Source organism: Gigantopelta aegis, chromosome 9 (assembly GCF_016097555.1).
Source record: "Gigantopelta aegis isolate Gae_Host chromosome 9, Gae_host_genome, whole genome shotgun sequence".
NCBI classification, from domain to species: Eukaryota; Metazoa; Mollusca; class Gastropoda; order Neomphalida; family Peltospiridae; genus Gigantopelta; species Gigantopelta aegis.
The window spans coordinates 47,977,860-47,998,955 of NC_054707.1; the positions used below are offsets into that span (position 1 = coordinate 47,977,860).

At 37.2% G+C, this 21,096-nt stretch overlaps 1 protein-coding gene across 1 annotated transcript in view; it reads right to left on the reverse strand.

The window, feature by feature from the left end:
* Window positions 1-21,096, reverse strand: part of LOC121381398 (5-hydroxytryptamine receptor 1D-like) — a 106,073-nt gene that overhangs the window by 84,088 nt on the left and 889 nt on the right. The gene's annotated exons all lie outside the window — the stretch shown is intronic.

Genomic DNA, 21,096 nt, shown 5'->3' on the forward strand with positions numbered 1-21,096 from the left:
ATGGATCACTGGTCGGTGCAAGTGGTTTACACCTACCCATTGAGAAGAAGAAGAAGAAAAGTAAAATTAAAAAGAAGAAAAAAAAAACCCCGATAACTCCCCCAGGAAAAAACACAACATCCTAAAACAAACCCACCAAGAAACCCAAAAACAAACCCAAACCAAAAAAATTACAATTTACAATATGGATTAGTCTGCTGACACACTATAACACACCTTAGTAAGAAATGAGGGTGAAATATGCAACAAAACTAATAATAAGAAGTTTGCGTTTCCCAACTTCTACATGTACGTGTACTGTTATGTATAGCGACCTATTCACTCACACGAATTGCAGTGAACTTCGTTGCTAAACAAGTGGAATCGTATCCTGCCATCCATTCCGTCTCTTCATTATCCCTTCTCTTCCAACTCGTTCCCTCTTGTTTTACTGCCTCTTCCCCCTGGCTGCTATCCTTGCCCGTCTGCGATACTGTTCACGTGCTGCACGTGTTTAAAAAGTGCAGTTATTCTGTAGTACCAAAACAACTTGATTTATCGCTCAGTTTGCATTCATGACATTCTTGAAATTTCTAGCACTGACATACATAAACTTACAAATTTCAAGTGCTTACCATGTAAACAACAACTGAAGCACGTGCGTATGTAGAAACCGGAAATGAGTTTTTCGTCATAAATTCATGCGCTCAGTGTACACGTTACAAGATGGTTGATACGTGTAGAGTGTCATTTATACGTTAAACGTGTACTTTAGCTGATTTTACAATAAGACGAGTATAATTATATTTAAAATCTCTATACAGGTAAGAGAAAAAGTGACAGGAAGAGAAAATAGGTTTCTGTAGACACGTGTCGACTTGTGTCGCAACCTAGTTAATTACAATTCATATAGTGTCACTCTGCAGACCAGTACACGTACAGGTACACGCACAGGTACACGTTTGGAAGCGCAACCCCCCTATTGATACGAAGATCAATGGGTTACAAAATATCGCGCTGCTGTAGTCGTCTCCGTATGAAAGTAACTGCTCTTGGCTCTTAAAGGGACATTCCTGAGTTTGCTGCAATTTTAAAGATTTTATCGACTAACAGAGACTTTTTAACGATTGTAATTACATTTTTTTTTTGCATAAAATATTAGTGGAACGATCTTAAACGTGTTTCTGATCGTTCTAATATTTGTACTAGGTTAATTTTCATTTTATTTCTCAAAATATAAATGTTTTCGTACGTACGAAATTATTTGAAGACAAAATCCAGTTTGAGCTTCTTACCAATATTAAGACGACTAGAAACACATTGAATATACAGACACTGACATTCCAAACAAGAAAATATATTTAATATGTAAGTTTAATCGTAGAAATATTTTATTTTTCGGAAACATCTTACAATGCAGCAAACTCAGGAATGTCCCTTTAAAACATTTTGAGCAATCAAACATATTTCCACATCAAACTGCTATTTCAAATGGAATGGAATGGAAACTGGGTTTAACGTGCCCCTATCCACAGAGGTTCAGGCACGCCCACTTCGGATTTAGCCTCTGACTTCGCCAGTGACCAACTCCGGAGGGGGGGGGGGGGGGGGGGGGTCTATTTCAAAAAGGGAGCTGTAAGTGCCATCATCTTTTTATACTGTAATTAATACAGATTTAGTGGGGGTTTTGTGTGTTTGTCTGTTGTTGCTGTTGTTTTAAGTCCTTCGCATTTCAACTTTGCCATAATATTTGGAACAGACCAATACAGCGAACTTTCCCCCTGAAATTATAGTAACATCTAATGGATACTAAGTGTATTGGTTGTCCTGGTATCTAAATCGAACATACCTTAAATTTGTATTTGGGGAAATATATTTTCTGTACTGTGTCGTGATATAAACAATTAAATAAAAACCTAAAACAACAACTGACACATCAGTTAATTGGAGTTATTGTCTGTTCGTTGCACAAAACCCTCAGTTAACCAGCTATTACTATAAATACATGCGAATCCTGCTTTCAAAATATTTACGATCAGCAAATAAAATGCGTTCGTTGAAGAACTCATATGTCAGAGAAAAGACTAATCATACATTTCTCTTACAGTATATTATATCCTTATTAGCAATAAATTATTATTCTCAAAATGTATCTTCCCGTTACGCTTCCGACCACCTATAAAAACGTTTTCATGAAACCTTTGTTTTTAGCTAGAGTACAGGTATATTAAAATGAATGTGCATTTTTAGTGTATTATTTAACGCAACTCTCATAGCGGTGTTAGGACAGATTGTCAACATTTTATTTTGTAAGACAATAATTTACCAAACAAAAGAGCACATTTTCGTTATTTCCAAAAATACTTTTAAAAAATTACGTTCGACATTAGTGAGAAGTAAAAATCCACTTTGAGTTATTGCAAACATTAAGACGAGCAGACAAACGTTGGCTATAGGAACACTGATGCTAGAAACAAGAAAGTGGGTTTTATATGTAATTATCTGTTTTTTAGAAATATGTTATAATGGCAGCAAAGTCCAAACGATTCCTTTAAAGCTTCATTCAAATGGTAGGATGGGTGTATGCTGCTGATATCGGGCGTAACAGTAAAACGTGTTTCATTACCATAGTTCCGCACAAAATAATAGGAAAACGAAAGAAAGAAATGTTTAATTTAACGTCGCACTCAACACATTTTATTTACGGTTATATGGCGTCAGACATATGGTTAAGGACCACACAGATTTTGAGAGGAAACCCGCTGTCGCCACTACATGGGCTACTCTTTCCGATTAGCAGCAAGGGATCTTTTATTTGTGCTTCCCACAGGCAGGATAGCACAAACCATGGCCTTTGTTGAACCAGTTATGGATCACTGGTCGGTGCAAGTGGTTTACACCTACCCATTGAGCCTTGCGGAGCACTCACTCGGGGTTTGGAGTCGGTATCTGGATTAAAAATTCCATGCCTCGACTGGGATCCGAACCCAGTACCTTCCAGCCTGTAGACCGATGGCCTAACCACGACGCCACCGAGGCCGGTCTAATAGGAAAAGGGAACACATCAAATTGTAGACCATATTTAATTCCCTACTAGCGTAGTAATGTCTGTATTTCATACCAAGTTGAAATGTGGTATTGAATGTCTGTAGTGTCGAATGTCTGTAGTGTCGAATGTACTGCCTATTTGTTCCCACTCGACAATTGATTTTTGATGCAGTCATTATTTTTTGTTGCTATCTGTATGATCCTTTATTTCTTTCCATCAGTATATATCTCCAGTATGTAAGGCTCTATTTATTGTTTGGTGCTCTTTGATCCTTGACCCGGTGTGACGTCCTTTGGTATACTGCTACCTTATAAACCTGGGCACACTTTTACGAAACGAACTTAGTGCTAAGATCGCCTCAATTACAAAAAGGTATCTATGCACTTAAAGCCATCTTCGCGCTAAGATCGTTTTGTAACACGGAGCCCAGGACGCGATCAGTATCACAGACTCAGCGTGTCGGGTATGTGACGTATGTCTCTACTTGTCTTACACCTGTTAACAACAGCTCGCGTGTCTTGGACAAGTATCAGAAAACATTCCTCCTTCTCGAGTGCACCAATTATCTCGTGCAGTAATGTTCATGCCACTTAAAGCTACGCAGTTCCAATCGTTATTAGTATCGCAGAATGGATTTCGTCTCTTGCATTCTCAGAGCGTACGCATTTCGATTGCTGCAGGTATTTTTAACAGGTATGAACGTACAGCACACTGTTTTCAATTCCGTTTTGCATCCTTAATCGGACTGAACGTAGCCTAAATAACCAAGGAGCAGAAAGTAACAAACAGGGCAGTTTTAAACTGAAAACAGCACTTTGTTTTGCATATTTAAGTTCTGTCCCCTAACCCACTGGCTATAGCCCTTCGCATCATTAAAAAAAATTAATTCATAATTTAAAATTATACAAAAATAATATGTATGTAATACTTAAAACATTAGATTTGTTTTTATCTAAAGTGCAAATATGCTTTAAAATAAAATAACACGTCTCAATTCTACACGTAAATGACGCGGCAGACTAGATGAGAAATATTGGTCAATGATTCCTACGGAAAGTTTATTTTGCTTAACAACACCACTAGAGCACATTGATTTATTAATCACCGGCTATTGGATGTCAAACATTTGGTAATTTTGACATAGTCATAGAGAGGAAACCCGCTACATTTTTCCATTAGTGGCAAGGGATCTTTTATATGCAACATCCCGCAGACAGGATAGCACATACTACGGCTTTTGATATACTGGCTGGGACAAGTCAATTCCTACGGATGTAGAAAACCAACTGGCGTGTCCTATTCAACCATACAACCTATGCAAACTAAGTGTCAAGTCCTGCTAATTAATTTGAGTAACTCGTCGCAGTGTGAATCAATATGGTTAACCATGACTGTTGTCTCAATTTAAATTGAATATTTTTATATTAGGATATAATAATTCTCTATATCGATTTCAACTTTGAATTTAGTTAATATTGTATAACACTGTGTTCTAGTAATTGGAGTTAAAGTATTTTAGTAAAATAAAATTTGTTTTAAAATGTATATTGTCTACTTAAATGAAGGTTGATAGTAATACATTTTAATATTTGTTTTATAAAATAAAATGAATTGAATTATTTACGTTATTGCATTTTTAGTCAGTAACGATAACTTTTGTTTAGTGTTTCGAAACTCCACACTGAGTAACTCGATCTTACTGTTCATGTTCTGCCAATCTAATCCAATCCAATAGGGTTTAACGTTCACATTCAGAGCAAGCTGTTTTAGTGCACGTCTGTCCTGGGCACAGGTGCCGGCCTTGGCCGGCTTCTCCGTCCTGGACAGAAAAGTTGGGGTGGGTAGGAGGAGGGACCGCCTGCATTGGCAGGTGCAAGAGAGCACTAGCAGTCCGGCCGTGACCGGTAACAGGCGGAGGGTGGTATGGTGCTATGGAATTTGGGATTGATAATTACAGCCAAAGAGAAATGGTGCGCATTTTATGTTCTGCAGTGGTCGTGTGTGTTTTATGGCTGAAGTGACACGTTCATAAACAACGTGTCCGTCGTCCTATAATTACGTGTTTGATTAGGTTTAAGCAGGATTAAAACTCATTTTCATTCTGTTCATTTCCATCTCTACTTAAATTAATTAATTATTGTAACGCAGACGCCAGATGTAAAATTGGTTTCTGCAGACAGATTTACCGCTGAAAATATAAACTTTACAGAACGGTATCGATGGCTTATTGTTTAGGCCATCGGACTTATTAAGACTAATAGGTACTAGGTTCGCCTCCCGGTACCGGCTCCCGCAAAGAGTGAGGCCACTTCATCAACTTTTCTTTCACTAACAACTAACCCTCTGTCCTGGACAGACAGCCCATGTAGTTGAACCATAATTGGATATACGCACAAAAATAAGTATAAAAGAATTGAAATAAAGTTTATAAATATAGAGCAAAAAACCAAAAAAACATTCTGAAAAAAATTGTGCACAAAAAGTTTACTTTGTTTAATAATTATTTTTTTTTAGAAAAATATTACATTATGACGTTTTCCCGAAATAATTTTCTTTAAGATGACTTTAAGATGAGGGAGGAACTGCCCAACACTTTATTAATGAATAAAACTATTGTGCACAATAAAACAAGAGGGAGTTTTAAAATAAATTGTCGAAACACAAACTCGAAAAAAAGTTTCATTATCCATATCTATTATTAATGGAGCGACAAGCACCAGCGTTGTACAGAGCTATCTGAGAGGGTCTGAAGACATGTATCTCCAGACAGGGTTGTTAACTTATAACGTAGTGTAATGACATTGATTATGGCACCCGAAAGTGGATGTTTTGTCAAATCTGAACGACAAAACCTTATTCCGACATCAAAATCGTATCTCTGCACAAGACAGTCGAACGGGCGTTCGGCTGTCATGGCTTCCATAATCCACTATCAGGTGTTTGACCTTAGGACGACCGCCACTCTTAGGAGGACCGTAACAGGATGTTTCATCCCTCTTGCACCATCCACAGGAGGACTGCTACTCCCAGACTAGCTTAGAAAACCCAAACTTGCATAGGATAGACCTCAATGGAATATATACAGCTGTGATGGCATGCACTCATGAATCACTGTAAAAAAAACCAGTGATGATATTTGGTGTTCACGTAAGGTGAGCATATCATCCTGCCCCACCGGTGGCACCCATCATGAGCACAACCTACAGCGATCAAGTCCACAGTTGAAATGTACAGGATTTTCACAAAAAAAGAGATAAAAAGGCTTGTACACGGTCAACATAAGGTATTGCATCAGACATCATTTTAGTGAGTGATGAGTCATATCGTGAAATGACCTCTGAATGTCTACCATAAAAAAAACATGTTGAAAGCTTCAGACAGTGGTGACCAAAGTGATGACCAGGATCTTCGAAATCTGTGTGCACGTCCGGGTACAGTTCTTAAAAAATAAAAACCTCATCAACTGGCCATATGTTTAAACATAATATATTGCTAGAGCAACGATTTTCTAAAATAATTAATTGATGGCCTTCATTGTTAATACGCCACATTCTCAAGTGAGTTACATTCCAAATTTAAATTGGGACTTTTTTCTAACACTGCAAAATTACCAGGGGACGGCAATTAAACACATAAAGCAATATCCCCACCACAAAGACTAGCACGCGATACTAATTGCAAAACATTATTAATAAATGATCCGAAAGGCATGCACTGCAATCCAGGACTAACACGGAAATACACACACACACACACACACACACACACACACACACACACACACACACACACACATTGTTAATTTAGACCCATAACATATGAAGAAAGAAAAAAATCGTTTATCGATACATTTTTGAACGCCAACATGCTATGTTGTAATATCTCTTCGACATATGAGCGAGTTAATTGGAACAGAATTATGTAACTCCGGAACATGCCAGTGCTATGAAAAATCTAATGGATCGTAAATGAGATAAATATCATCGCAGTGTGAACATCATCTGTGGTGGCCAACACTGGAATATGACCTCGCTAAATACATCATAGTCTGTAGACGCTGGCATCGTAATCCCATTTTGTTGAGTGCTCCGGGAGCACTCGGATGCACTTCTTTTGTAGAGTGTGAAAATTTGACCGCGATAAACAAAGGCAACCACATTTGCACGCAACTAATGCCCTTGAGACGGACATATTGGGTACGTGGTGTTTTGGTAATTGAGAACGTTTGAATTATTAAAGCCACTCCAACAATGTTGCATAACTGCTGCTTTCCACGAAACATTTTTTTATTAATTTCTGCTATAAAATATAAAGATTATACCTTCAGCTATATGCCCACGAAAATGAGAACCAAATATCTCCATTTACTAGTACATTGTTTGTTTTAAATTGGAAATTATATAGAGGTTGGCCAACGGGTTAAGTTAGTCACGTCAGTTTTGTGCGCACGTGTCTACCCATAATTCACTGCGATCAGTTTAAAAAGAAAAGGGTAGCCGCCAAAGCACCTAGGATAGGATGGCTGAAAATCACCACAGATTTAGCCGAAAAACGTGACGTAAATCTTTCTGTGTACTTTCTGATTTTTAGCCAAGGATTCTTGGGAAATCAGTATTTAACTCCAGTGGCAGAACCTTACAATTTCGATATTCTCGAGTTATTTATGCAACATTAGATGTGTCGAGAGTGGGTTAATGTGTAGTTATCTATGACAAATGAATGTTAAACTAGCGAAATATGAAACCTGCAGTTATGTAAATAGACAGTTAATCACGCGTATGTTTATGTATGTGTTTAATGTATGATGTGGTAGTTTATTATAAACACTTCTTGCTGAATTTCTTCTCATTATTTTCCAAATATTGTACTTAATCTTATTTTGTGGTATGAACTTTTTAGTCTGTGAAAAAAGCACATATAAAAGATGCCTTGTTGCTGTTCGGTAGGAGCAACCCCTGTGGTGACAGACGATGTAATACTCTAGACCAGATCTGGAAATATCCGTGTCAGATAAGTTCAGACAGTGGCAGTAGTTTAGAATGAGTTGACGATTTGTTAAACAAACATTCCTTTCCTTTCTTGTCCAGATACTACTTTGAATATGCTAACACATTTATGAAACTGCATGTCTAGAACATCAGATGTATTACGAATTTTTAAACATGTTGTGAACATCAGATGTATTACGAATTTTTAAGCATGTTGTGAACATCAGATGTATTACGAATTTTTAAGCATGTTGCGAACATCAGATGTATTACGAATTTTTAAGCATGTTGCGAACATCAGATGTATTACGAAACAACATCTCTCGAACACCAGGTGAGTAATTAAACTGCATGTCTCGAATATCAGATTAATTATGAAACAACATGTCTCGAACATTAGATGTATTACGAAACTGCATGTCTGGAATATCAGGTGTATTAAGAAACAGCATGTCTGGAACATCAGGTGTATTAAGAAACAGCATGTCTGGAACATCAGATGTATTAAGAAACAGCATGTCTGGAACACCATGTGTATTACGAATGTGCAAGCATGTCTCTAACATCAGGTGTATTGCGAATCTGCATGTATCGAATATCAGATGTATTACGAATTTGTAAACATGTTTCCAACGTCAGATGTATTACGAAACAACATGTCTCGAACACCAGATGTGTGTCTAGTCTGCATGTCTCGAATATCGAGTTAATTATGAAACAACATGTCTCGAACATCAGATGTAATACGAAATTGCATGTCTCGAACACCAGGTGTGTTATTAAACTGCATGTCTCGAACACCAGATGTATTACGAAATTGCATGTCTCGAACACCAGGTGTGTTATTAAACTGCATGTCTCGAACATCAGGTTTATTACTATATTTCATGTTTCGAACATTAGGTGTATTATGAAACTGGATGTCTCGAACAGAAGGCGTATAACTAAACAACACGTCTCGAACTCCAGGTGTATTACTAAACTACATGTCTCAAGCACCAGGTTTATTACTAAATATCATGTCTCAAACATTAGTTGTATCATGAAACAGCATGTCTCGAACATAAGGCGTGTTACCAAGCAGCATATCTCGAACGTCAGGTGTTACAAATCTGCATGTCTCAAACATTAGGTGTATAACAAAACAAGTCTCGAACATCAGGTGTTACGAAACTGCATTTGTTTCGTACGCACAAAATAACTGATAGGTAAAATGTAGTTTGGTCTACTACAAAGATTAGGATGGCGATACGCAGCTTGCATATACAGACACTGATATTCTAAACAAAAAACTATATTTAAAGGCATACTGTCACGGATTTAAGGAACTTATTTCTCTAAAAATGGATACTAAATAAAAATTACATTAATTGTTGGAAACCAAATCTAGCTATCGCATCACCTTAACTGAACCATGATGGAGTGAAATCCATGTCATCCCTCTCGGCAATTTTAGTTTTGGAATTATGGACCATTGCCATAATTCAATTATTTTTACAAACTGTCATTAATAAATAGAGTATGGTGGTTACGAAGATGGTTGAATAAAGTACATTTAGAGACAAATCAAATTATTTTTGTTCAGGTAATTATTTGTTAGACCATTGCATAGGTCAGTGGTCTGTGACAATATGCCTTTAAAATATGATAATTAGTTGTCAAAGTCTCTATTCGCCGTGAACTTCTTAGAATCGCAGCAAACTCAGAACTGTGATTTCAACTTATTTGCGTGCTTATATCCAATTAAGGTTTAAGCACGATATCCTTGGCACACACACACACACACACACACACACACACACACACACACAAACACACACACACACAACACACACACACACACACACAACACACACACACAAACACACACACACACACACACACACACACACACACCTCAGCTATCTGCAGCTATCTGGACTGTCTGTCCATGACAGTGGGTTACTTGTTAATGGTTAGTGAGCGAAAAGAGGGTGTAGTGGTATTACACCTACCCATTGAGTCGTTACAACTCGCTCTGGGTGGGAGCCGGTACCGGGCTGCGAACTCAGTACCTACCAACCTTATTTATGTCCGATGGCTTAACGACGACACCACCGAGGCCGGTAGGGAATGTATCTGTAAATCGGATTATTGAAAGACTTCTCTATTGCGACTTGAACTAACCGTGTATATAATCTTATATTCCATTCCCTTGAGATATGTACTACTTACACACATCAGAACGTTGTCAAGCATCATGACGATAAAGTGCATCTGACACAAATGGACGTATTATTGTAAGAAATCTCTGACACAAATGGACGTATTATTGTAAGAAATCTGTGAAACAAATGGACGTATTATTGTAAGAAATCTCTGACACAAATGGACTTATTATTGTAAGAAATCTCTGACACAAATGGACTTATTATTGTAAGAAATCTCTGACACAAATGGACTTATTATTGTAAGAAATCTCTGACACGCGTGTTACGCGGCTGGCATTGTTCTTACGTCACGTAACGGGCGTTACATGCGGGGGTTTAGTGGCCGGCAGGCTTAATTGCGGCTCATTTGTGTCTTTGGTGGATCCGCCATGTAGTAATCTTATTACGCGTTTTACAGACACTGTTTATTTACGTTGTAGTATTTTGGGATACACGCGTTTTACTACTTGCTGTTAGTCTGATCACTATTACAATGTTCTTTTCTTTTCTTTAATAGCTATCTTTCTTCTTCTTTTTTTCTGTCTTTCTATCTTTTTTGCATTCTTTTTCCTTTGTGCGTGTTTGTTTGTTCGTTCGTTTATTGGCTTATTCCTCTGTTCTTGTTGAACACATGACTTCCAGAAATGTCATAAGTTTTCCAAGAATCTTGACAAAGGCGAATCGAAGGGGAGATACGCATGGCTATTGCTACCTAAGTGACAGACTCCAGTTTATACACTATGGCGTATGTTGTACTATTAAAACCGTTTTTATAATCGAAATCAGTCATTACTTAGATATTCTTATTTATATTATCCATTTCCGTACATGCAACGTGTTGCTGGTCATTCTGGTGTTTGTAATACCAGGAAATGTTTGGATGTTTTTCATAGCAAAAAACCCACACACGTACCTCTGAGAAGTAACGGTTATGGAGACGAGTTTATGTCTACTGTTAAGGGTATTTCCCTGTTTTAAAGTCACAGATTAATCAAACTTAATGTCCACTTCCACGAGTCTGCGACTTTAATGCGTGCGATGGACAATACGAACACAGTAGTTAGTGTGCAAACAAACAACACTTTGTGTCAACACAGACCTGTCACATCTCTCAACAATGTAAGGTACGACAGTATTTAGAATCACTTCAATTTTGTACGCATCAATGTATTCACGTATTGGGGGGGGGGGGGGGTGTGCGTGACGTAGCCCAGTGGTAAAACGCTCGCTTGATGCGCGGTCGGTTTGGGATCGATCTCCTTCGGTGGGCATATAAAAGATCCCTTGCTGCATTAGGAAAAATGTAGCGGGTTTCCTCTGATGACTACGAGTCAGAAATTACCACATGTTTGGTATGCAATAGCCGATGATTATTTAATCAATGTGCTCTAGTGGTGTCGTTAAACAAAACAAACTTCGTCTTTCTTGTATTCACGTATGAATGAATGAGTGAATGTTTCAATGATTGAATTAATTACATTTATAAAAAGAGGAACAAAATGTAACAATAGTCTGTCTTTAGTTTTACGGGCATGTAAATAATACATTCAAGTACTCTCTCTATTTGTACTTTGATTATTGAACAAAACATAACCATAAAAGCTTTTTGTTTGCAGCATAATCCCGCCTCTTTGTCCTCGCATTCGATGTTTTAACTATATTTACATATACATTGAAAATAGCTCCAATAATTAGCACTGGTTGCCGTTTTTCCAGAGTCGCCCAGATGTTTCAATATGTCCCTTTATCACCGAGTGCCTGTAAGATTTACTTAGTAACAGACCGCGTCCGATACACTTGAAGTATACAAGCGTTGCCCGGGAGCTAAAAGCTCTATGAAACTGTTATCACATGCTATCTATTCGAAGATGGATACCACACGCCTTTGATGTTCAAACAAATATATTGTTTTGTTTTGTGCACAAATTTCTGTGTATCGGATATCAGATAAATAACGTGGTAGTCAATACCTTATTACGTATTTCGACAAATTTCTGTGTATCGGATATCAGATAAATAACGTGGTAGTCAATACCTTATTACGTATTGCGACAAATGTCTGCCTCCTGGCATACTGGGTAGATCGAATTAAATAGTGGGATGATTGCCTTCGATTTTATTTTAAGAGTTATCTACATTTAAAGGGACAGACCCTAGTGTTTAAACACTACAGCATATTTTTCACTATTAGAGCCGTTTATGATCACTGAAATCAAACATTACTTATATTTTATTGTTTAGATTATCCATTTGCGTGTGTTTCTGGTCATCCTGGTGTTTTTAATATCACAAAATGCTTTTTGTCATGTTTTTTTTTTTAAACGCACGTGTCTCATAAGTAGCGGTTATTGATTCGAGTCTAGTCTAATTTATAAGGATACTTCTCGGTTGTTGTTGTTGTTGTTGTTTTGTTTTTGTTTTTGTTTTTTTTGTTTTTTTTGTTTTTCGTTTTTTTTAAAGAAAAAAGATTTATTGCCCCCAGAACATGGACAGTGAACAGGTTGGGGTTTTAACATCACAAACTTTATCCAAATGTGTTATAGGTTTTTAGATTAACTAAACTTAGTGTCCATTTTTACGGGTTGAAACTAGGGTCTGCGCCTTTAATGAAAGTTTTCCGTTACGAGAAGTGTTTAAAAGACCCAGTGTTACACCGGCATCTTCGGTCACCATCCGATTTACGTCCCTTAGTTACTCTGGATAACTTAGTGTAACACATGCACACAATCTCCTTCCCCAATCTGCCCCGGAACTGGTCACTGGCGAGGTCAGAGACTAGGTCCGGGGTTGGCGTGCCTGAACCTTCAAGGATATGGGCACGTAAATAGAGTTCCCAGTCCCAGTCCTTCCCCAGTTATTATGACCTCGCCTAGCTGACTGCCCGGTTTACATAAAAGTAGTGTCAACTCTCATAGCTCATAAACGAAACGATTAACTTATGTGGCGAAAATGGGTTTTTATAATGAATGAATCAAACCATATGTCAAACACCATACAAACGTTTCAGTGAGAATTTTATTTTATTTTATGTGTAACCACACAACTGGAGCACACTGATTAATTAATCATCGGCTATGGGATGTCAGACATTTGGTAATTCTGACAAGTAGTCATCGGAGGATTCCCGCTACATTTTTCCTAATCCAGCAAGGGATGTTTCAGTGAGAATTAACTGAGGAGTGAACGAACGAACAAACACCCTGACTGAAACCCCCAGCACGAATAAATGTCATCTTGGATTCTAGATTATCAGGAATTTTGAACAAGGGTTTGTTTTAGTAATGGATTAGAAAATGTTATGACTTATATATATAGTTTTTGTCAAAGCAAAAAAATACAAACACGAGACGAAATTACCAAATAGGAGTTTGCTCGTCGCCTGACTACCTCCTCCCCAATATGACGCGCTTGGGAGATGTTACAAAATTTAGGAGTTTTCTTCCATTTTAGCGTCTAAAAAAAGTAAAGTTTGTTTTATTTAACCACGCCACTAGAGCACATTGATTTTTGTTATCTTATCATCGACTATTGGACGTCAAACATACGGTCATTCTGACACTGTTTTTTTTTTAGAGGAAACCCGCGTTCGCCACATAGGCTACTCTTTTACGACAGGCAGCAAGGGATCTTTTATTTGCGCTTCCCACAGGCAGGATAGCTCAAACCATAGCCTTTGTTGAACCAGTTATGGATCACTGGTCGGTGCAAGTGGTTTACACCTACCCAATGAGCCTTGCGGAGCACTCACTCGCGGTTTGGAGTCGGTATCTGGATTAAAAATCCCATGCCTCGACTGGGATCCGAACCCAGTACCTACCAGCCTGTAGACCGATGACCTAACCACGACGCCACCGACGCCAGTATTTTGGTGTCTAAAACAATACTAGTACTATGACCGTTAGTTTTGCGTACAGTTTCTTCTGTGACCAAACTATCGTCGCTTGTTGGTACTTATCACGGAACTCTGAGTTAAAGTCTCAGTTCATTTATACTTAGTTCCGGGCTTATATCCCAGTAAGGTTCAATCACGCTGTTCTGGGCACACATATCGGCTATCTGGGTCGTCTGTCCCGGAAAGTAGGTTAGTGGTTAGTTGTTAGTGAGAGATGTCGGCGTAGTAGACGTACTTCTACCCACTATTTCTTTTAAAGTTAAAGTCGCTGTGGGTGGGAGTCGGTACCGGGATGCGAACCCACAACCTACTAAGACCATGTTTTATATATTGGTAAGTTATCGTTTTGCCCATTCAAAGCACTCGCCTAAAGACTATTTCTCATTGCAGCCAGTGCTCCACAAAGCCCGTGGTATATAATATTTAATATCCTGTCTGTGGGATGATGAATAAAAAAAAATATCTTGCTGCTTATCGAAAAGGTTTAGCCTATGGACTGGCGCGAGAAAGCCCCCCCCCCCCCTCCGCCCCTTATCAGTGTGCTAACCATATGTCCCACGCCGTATTACAGTAAATAAAAAATGCGTGTATACAATTATCATGATGGATACGGGGTACGACGTCTATAATTGAGTGTTGTTAGTATATCGCTGTAGACGTGTCTCAGGCAATGAATGTGTAGTACCCACGTACATTGCGTGCACATAAATCACGCCAATTGCAGCGAGTATAAGCAGACATTTTACCGCTAGCCTGCTTTCTTCCATTGTGTACACGAAGCAGTAAATAGTAACCACTAACCTCGGGTTGTCTAAGACAGTTTTGTAATCATAGAAAAACATATAAAGTTAAAGTGTTATTTAGTTAACGATACCACTAAAGGACATTGCTTTATTAATCATCGGCTATTGGATATGAAACATATGGCAATTTTAATCTAAGAGAGAAAACCCGCTACATTTTTCCACTAGTAGCAAGGGATCTTTTATATGCACCAGCCCACATAGAGGATAGTACATACCACGGCTTTTGATATACCAGTCATGTTGCACTGGCTGGAATGAGAAATAGCACAATGGGCCCACCGACAGGGATCGATCCCAGACCGACCGCGCATCAGGCGAGCACTTTACTACAGGACTACGTCCGACCCCTAGGACAACATATTACAATGACCCTATATGTATTAAGGAACATCTATATAATGCGTGGTTTTAAAATGTGATCAAGATTAATTATTTGTATATTATGGCCCCTTACACCCTTCCCAGTTCAAAATAATCTACCGCGGGCCTAACTACTAGCATCCATTAACCCATGACATTAATAACATTAACCATTGTATGTATGTGCCTGTTTTTATATATGCGTGTTCTTTTGTTCGATAATAAAATTTTAAAATAATATCTAAATTAATATTAAATGTGGTCTGCATGGTGCCAGAGGGTTTCCTGTCTCATTTTCTAGCTCACGAGTCAGTTATGATAGGTTAAAACCCCATAGCCGCCGATTAAAGGGAAATACCCTAGTTTTAAAACACTAAGACATATTTGTTTACTATTAGAGCCGTTTTTGATAACTGAAATCAGACATTATTTAGATCTTATTGATTAGATTATCCATTTCCGTACATTCGAAGCGTTTTTGGTCATCATGTTGTTTTTAATATCACAAAATGCATTTCTCATATTTTTAAAAACGCATGTGCGTCTGAGAAGTAACAGTTATGGAGTCGAGTTTTAGTCCGTTTTCAGGGGGTATTTCACCATGTTAAAGTCACAGACTTATGTTTCACCCAGTTTTCACTTTATTCAAATGTGTTACAGGTTTGTAGATTAACTAAACTTAGTGTTAATTTTCACGGGTTGAAACTAGGGTATATCCCTTTAAGCAACGAGCTGACGTGTCACTAAAATCGCGGACACTGGTCTCAACACGTGAAAATTGACACCGAGTTTGATTAATCTACAAAACTGTAACAAATCCGGATACAGTTACAATATAGTGAAACAAGAACATATGACGTTGACATGGGAAAATACCCCATAAACATAGACTAGAGATCGTCTCATTAACCGTTACGTCTTAGAGGTACGTGCCTTTTTAAATTATGAAAAATGTATTTCGTGGTAATATAAAAATCACGAATGAATGAATGAATGAAAGGATGAATGAATGAATAAATGAATGAATGAATGAATGTTTAACGACACCCCAACTCGACAAATACACATTGGCTATTGGGTGTCAAACTACGGTAAATGCGAAAAGAAAAGAATAACCAGGATGGCCAGAAACACTTGGGATGTAGGGAAATTGATAATTTAAACAATGAAATCTAAGTAATGTCTCATTTCAGTTATCAACAATAGTTCTAATGATAATGAAGACTACGCCGTAGTGTTTAAAAGACTTTAACCAAATATGACTTTTGTTGCACAAATACAACGATACTAACACGACTGAAATGAAACTTAACTACTGTTTAGGACTGCAGTACTTGTGTAGAGGGAATCTTTATAAACCGCACGCCGCCAGTGTTAGAAGATGGTGTATGGTGACGGCAGAGGGAGGGACAGGGGATTACATTTGGTTAAATTTTAACATTCGTGTATCCATCTCCAAAGTACAAGAACGCTTATATATATATACATATATATATATATATATATATTTATTTATTTATTTATTTATTACCCCAGCAGGCACTCATAATGGGAAAAATAAAAATTTATCATGATTTGATCTAATGAACAATGCTATTGGATGATTTGACCAATGACCTTGTCGGTACTAAATATGACGTCATCACGATTTTGCAAACACACACAATGACGTCATGTAGTTTAAACAGTTTGCGTTCACGGCTGTCTGTTTTTGGTGTTACATTTATAACAAAATGTCATTTTAATGCAATTCGTTATAAAGAATAAAGAGAACTTTTGTTTTTGAAAATTATCTGTGAACGTGATTAAATTACAAAGTTATAATAATACTCAGAAAAGTGCGTAAAGTGGTTTATATCGTTTCTATACATGTACGTGCATATATATATATATATATACATATATATATATATATATACATATATATATATATATATACATATATATATATATATATATATATATATATATATATATATATATATATATATATATATATATATATGTATGTGTGTGTGTGTGTGTGTGTGTGTGTGTGTGTGTGTGTGTGTGTGTGTGTGTGTGTGCGTGCGAGCGCGTGCGCATGTGTGTGTGCATAAAAAAGGACCGTGAAAAATGTCCGGGAATTCCGGTTTATAGAAGGGTCGGTTTTGAGAGGTTTCACTGGTGTTGTTTTTTTAAATAAAGGTTACACCACACTTAGGTCACACCCGTTCACGAACCGTGGACATATTTGTGCATGTATCTGGTGCAGCCAGTCTTATGTCTTGAAATGGTTAACACACGTACGTATATAAACAATTATGTGTTATAAAAAATAACGCACGGTATTCTTACCAACGGATGTGCAAGAAATTTATTTTCCATTAAGAAGTTAAAAGTTTCAAATTAAATCAATTTTAAATAATGGAAGTGGAGCAGATTAAGTATGCTCATGATTATTACCATTATGATTATCATTATTAACATCACCACCACCATGATCATCAGCACCACCATAATAATAATAGTCATCATCATCATCACCATCATTAGTGTCACTATTTATTTATATTTATTTTTAAATAAGACTAACCTCGTTACAGACCACCACTAGGTCTCATGACTGTGTGTAGAATAAGCCTTTATTTTAAAAACAAGTAAATCTCACAAATTACGTTTTTATTATCATTGATTGCAACAACAAGTCTTAAGAGAATTTAGTCCTTTTTCATTCATTATAAAACTAATTTATGCGTGAAATCATATTAAAATAACAAACCGCGAAAGGTTTATGGAGTTAATAGAAAATGATGTCATTTGGAATTAACCACAAGAATGTACAAACCGCACTTATTCGCCGTGGTAAACTCCTCGTGGATGCGATGAGTGGTAGTGGTGGGGGGAGTAGTAGGTGGGGCATCTTAGAATGGTACCTTAACGATATTCGAACAGCTCTTGATTGTTTTGAACAAAACACAGACAATGCTGCGATATAGCTGTTCAGGTTGCGGTTTTCAGTTGGCACCTGTGGTTATTTATATACATTCCCACACAGACATGACTGTATACAATACTAGCTGATGCAGACATTAGCTTCAGCGTGCCATTTAGAAAAACAACAACAACAAAGAAGTGTTTTATTCCAAGTAGGTTTGTAATTTTTTCGTACACAAATCGTTAGGTTTTGTTTTAATATTTTACTTTCATATAAATACTTCATTTACCTACGAAATGTCCAATAACTTCGCTGGGGTGATTTATGTACGCTTATGAACTGATACACTGATATATTTTATTTACTATAGTAGTTTTTTTATATTTTTATTTTTGTGCACAAAGCTATGAAGAGCCTAGAGGTTAGAGCTAATGTAAAATCTTATTAAGAATTTCATTAATTTGTGTTTTGAGACTATTGGAGATATGTCGTGATCTTTCGCATAACAACCGAATACTAGTATTAAACAATTTTGTTCTGGGTAATAGGCTACGGAGAGAACTAAATGGGAGGGATTTACTGTAGTGTATTAGTATTATATGAGAAGAAGAAAAAACCCCGGAATGCTTGTTTAACAGCAACACGGCTCAATTTACAAACAGCTAGTTGGTGTCTAACATGGTTATTTTAACACTTGGAAGAGAGAGAGAGAGAGAGAGAGAGAGAGAGAGAGAGAGAGAGAGAGAGAGAGAGAGAGAGAGAGAGAGAGAGAGAGGTACAGAGACACCTCAGGCGAAAACTCTAGGCTGGTATGTTTACAGATTCTATGTACATCATGTAAACATGTACACATAAACCAGTAAGCAATCACACTAGTTTAGATTGTGTTTTTAATTAATTATCTTACAACATATGTGTACGTAACAATGTTCGTATATTTCAAGTCAGTAATAATTACAATACGTACATAACGTTCATCTTCTACATGTAAGTCACTTTAGTATAATTTGATTTAATATCTAAATTAATGTTTTTACTTTCACATTAACCTACTATTTACTATAAATTAACCTACTCTTTACGATTAGTTATAAACTGGAAATTAAAATAATAACTCGCTGTATACTCACTCGTACGAGGGCATGCAGACATTTGACGAGCATCCATGCAAATCAAGAACAATCCATACTTAATTATATAAGTACTAATTACTTTGTGATACCAGATTTTCTTATTAAGACAGAATGTTAGAGATACGACTAACTAGTATAACATGCTCCCCATTCCTTTCTTGCCCGTGAAGTAACACAGACACCAAACAACAGAACGTCATTCACAATGTAGTCAACTAACTTGCCTCGCTTTGTACGTAGGCTTGTTATGTTTGGTTAGACAATTTCAAAAAGGTATTCAGTCTTGCAAATTAGCCTTCAATTTTTTTTATTTTTTTTTAATTAAGACTGTTGCAACTTATCATTCAAAACGACAAAGGAATGCATGCTATATACATAGTAGTGTACACCAGATTATGGAATAAACTGCACTCCAGGTAACCAATCATGACACGAAGACAAATATCATATGTTAAAGTTTTATTAAATTATTTTTTATTATTGCTAATAATACAGATAAACAATTATGTCATCGGACGTTATTTTCGTGTACGCTTAAAGTCAGAAATTTGTAAATATTTACACGAGTAAAAGTCAAAGTTTGCTGGGAGATTTATATCCACGAGGACGTTATTACAGCGACTCTTCCCTTGTAACATTTCACACACACCTCATACAGGCATGGTGGATGTGACACAATGACTTTAACATGTACTTAATAATACCACATAGCACAAACAAGCATATTTTGTAAACAATGGGGTGTAAACCATGTAAAAATCGAAACAGGGACAATGTGGAAGAGTACAATAGACCGTCAAATCTGCCATTGTAACATCCCATTTATGACCAGACCAGAGCATTATCGGATATTCTACCCCCCCCCCCCCCCCCCCCACGTTTTGACAGCCAAGCTTCCACAACGCTCAGATACTTATAGTTTGTAACACGAAACTTAGACAATTAACAAGTGTTTAGCCAACGCCAAACCGTTAACAATTATTTAGCCAACGCCAAACCGTTAACAATTGTTTAGCCAAAGCCAGACTGTCAACAAGTGTTTACAACTGTATCTCGCCTCATGGTATCATAACATCATTTATTTATACAAAATACTAACATAACTATAGTTTTAATAAACATCTGGGTTATCGCTATCAAAGAGTATAATCAATTGCTTTCATTCAAGATACAAGTCTGTCGCCATGTTTTTGAATACTTTGTAACACGAAACTGGAGAAGTGGTCCGCTTCTTATGTGGCCTATATTAGATATCATAGCCAAAATATTTCGAAGAATAACGTAGACGTCATCGGTGTTTCTGTGGATGATCTGAATGGTTAAATAATTAAAATATATTCGATAGTTCACCTTTAAAGTCGAGCGCCGCTTTGAGGTGGAGACTCGAGTCAAATATTTATTCCGCGCCGACCCACCCCATCCCTTCCACTTCTCACCCACCACGCCCACTTCCACTTTCCACCCTTCCACTTCCCACTTTCCCCATCCCTTTCACTTCCCACCCTCCCCATCCCTTTCACTTCCCACACTAACTGGTAATGTTAAAAACTTCAAATACTGTTTAAAAATAAAATAAAACATTTTAAACCATTTATTTTTAAAGTATTAATCATATTAATCATAATTTTAGTAGAACAACAATGAATGAATGAATGTTTAACGACACCCCAGCACGAAACATATATCAGCTATTGGGTGTCAAACTATGGTAACCGGCCTCGGTGGCGTCGTGGCAGGCCATCGGTCTATAGGCTGGTAGGTATTGGGTTCGGATCCCAGTCGA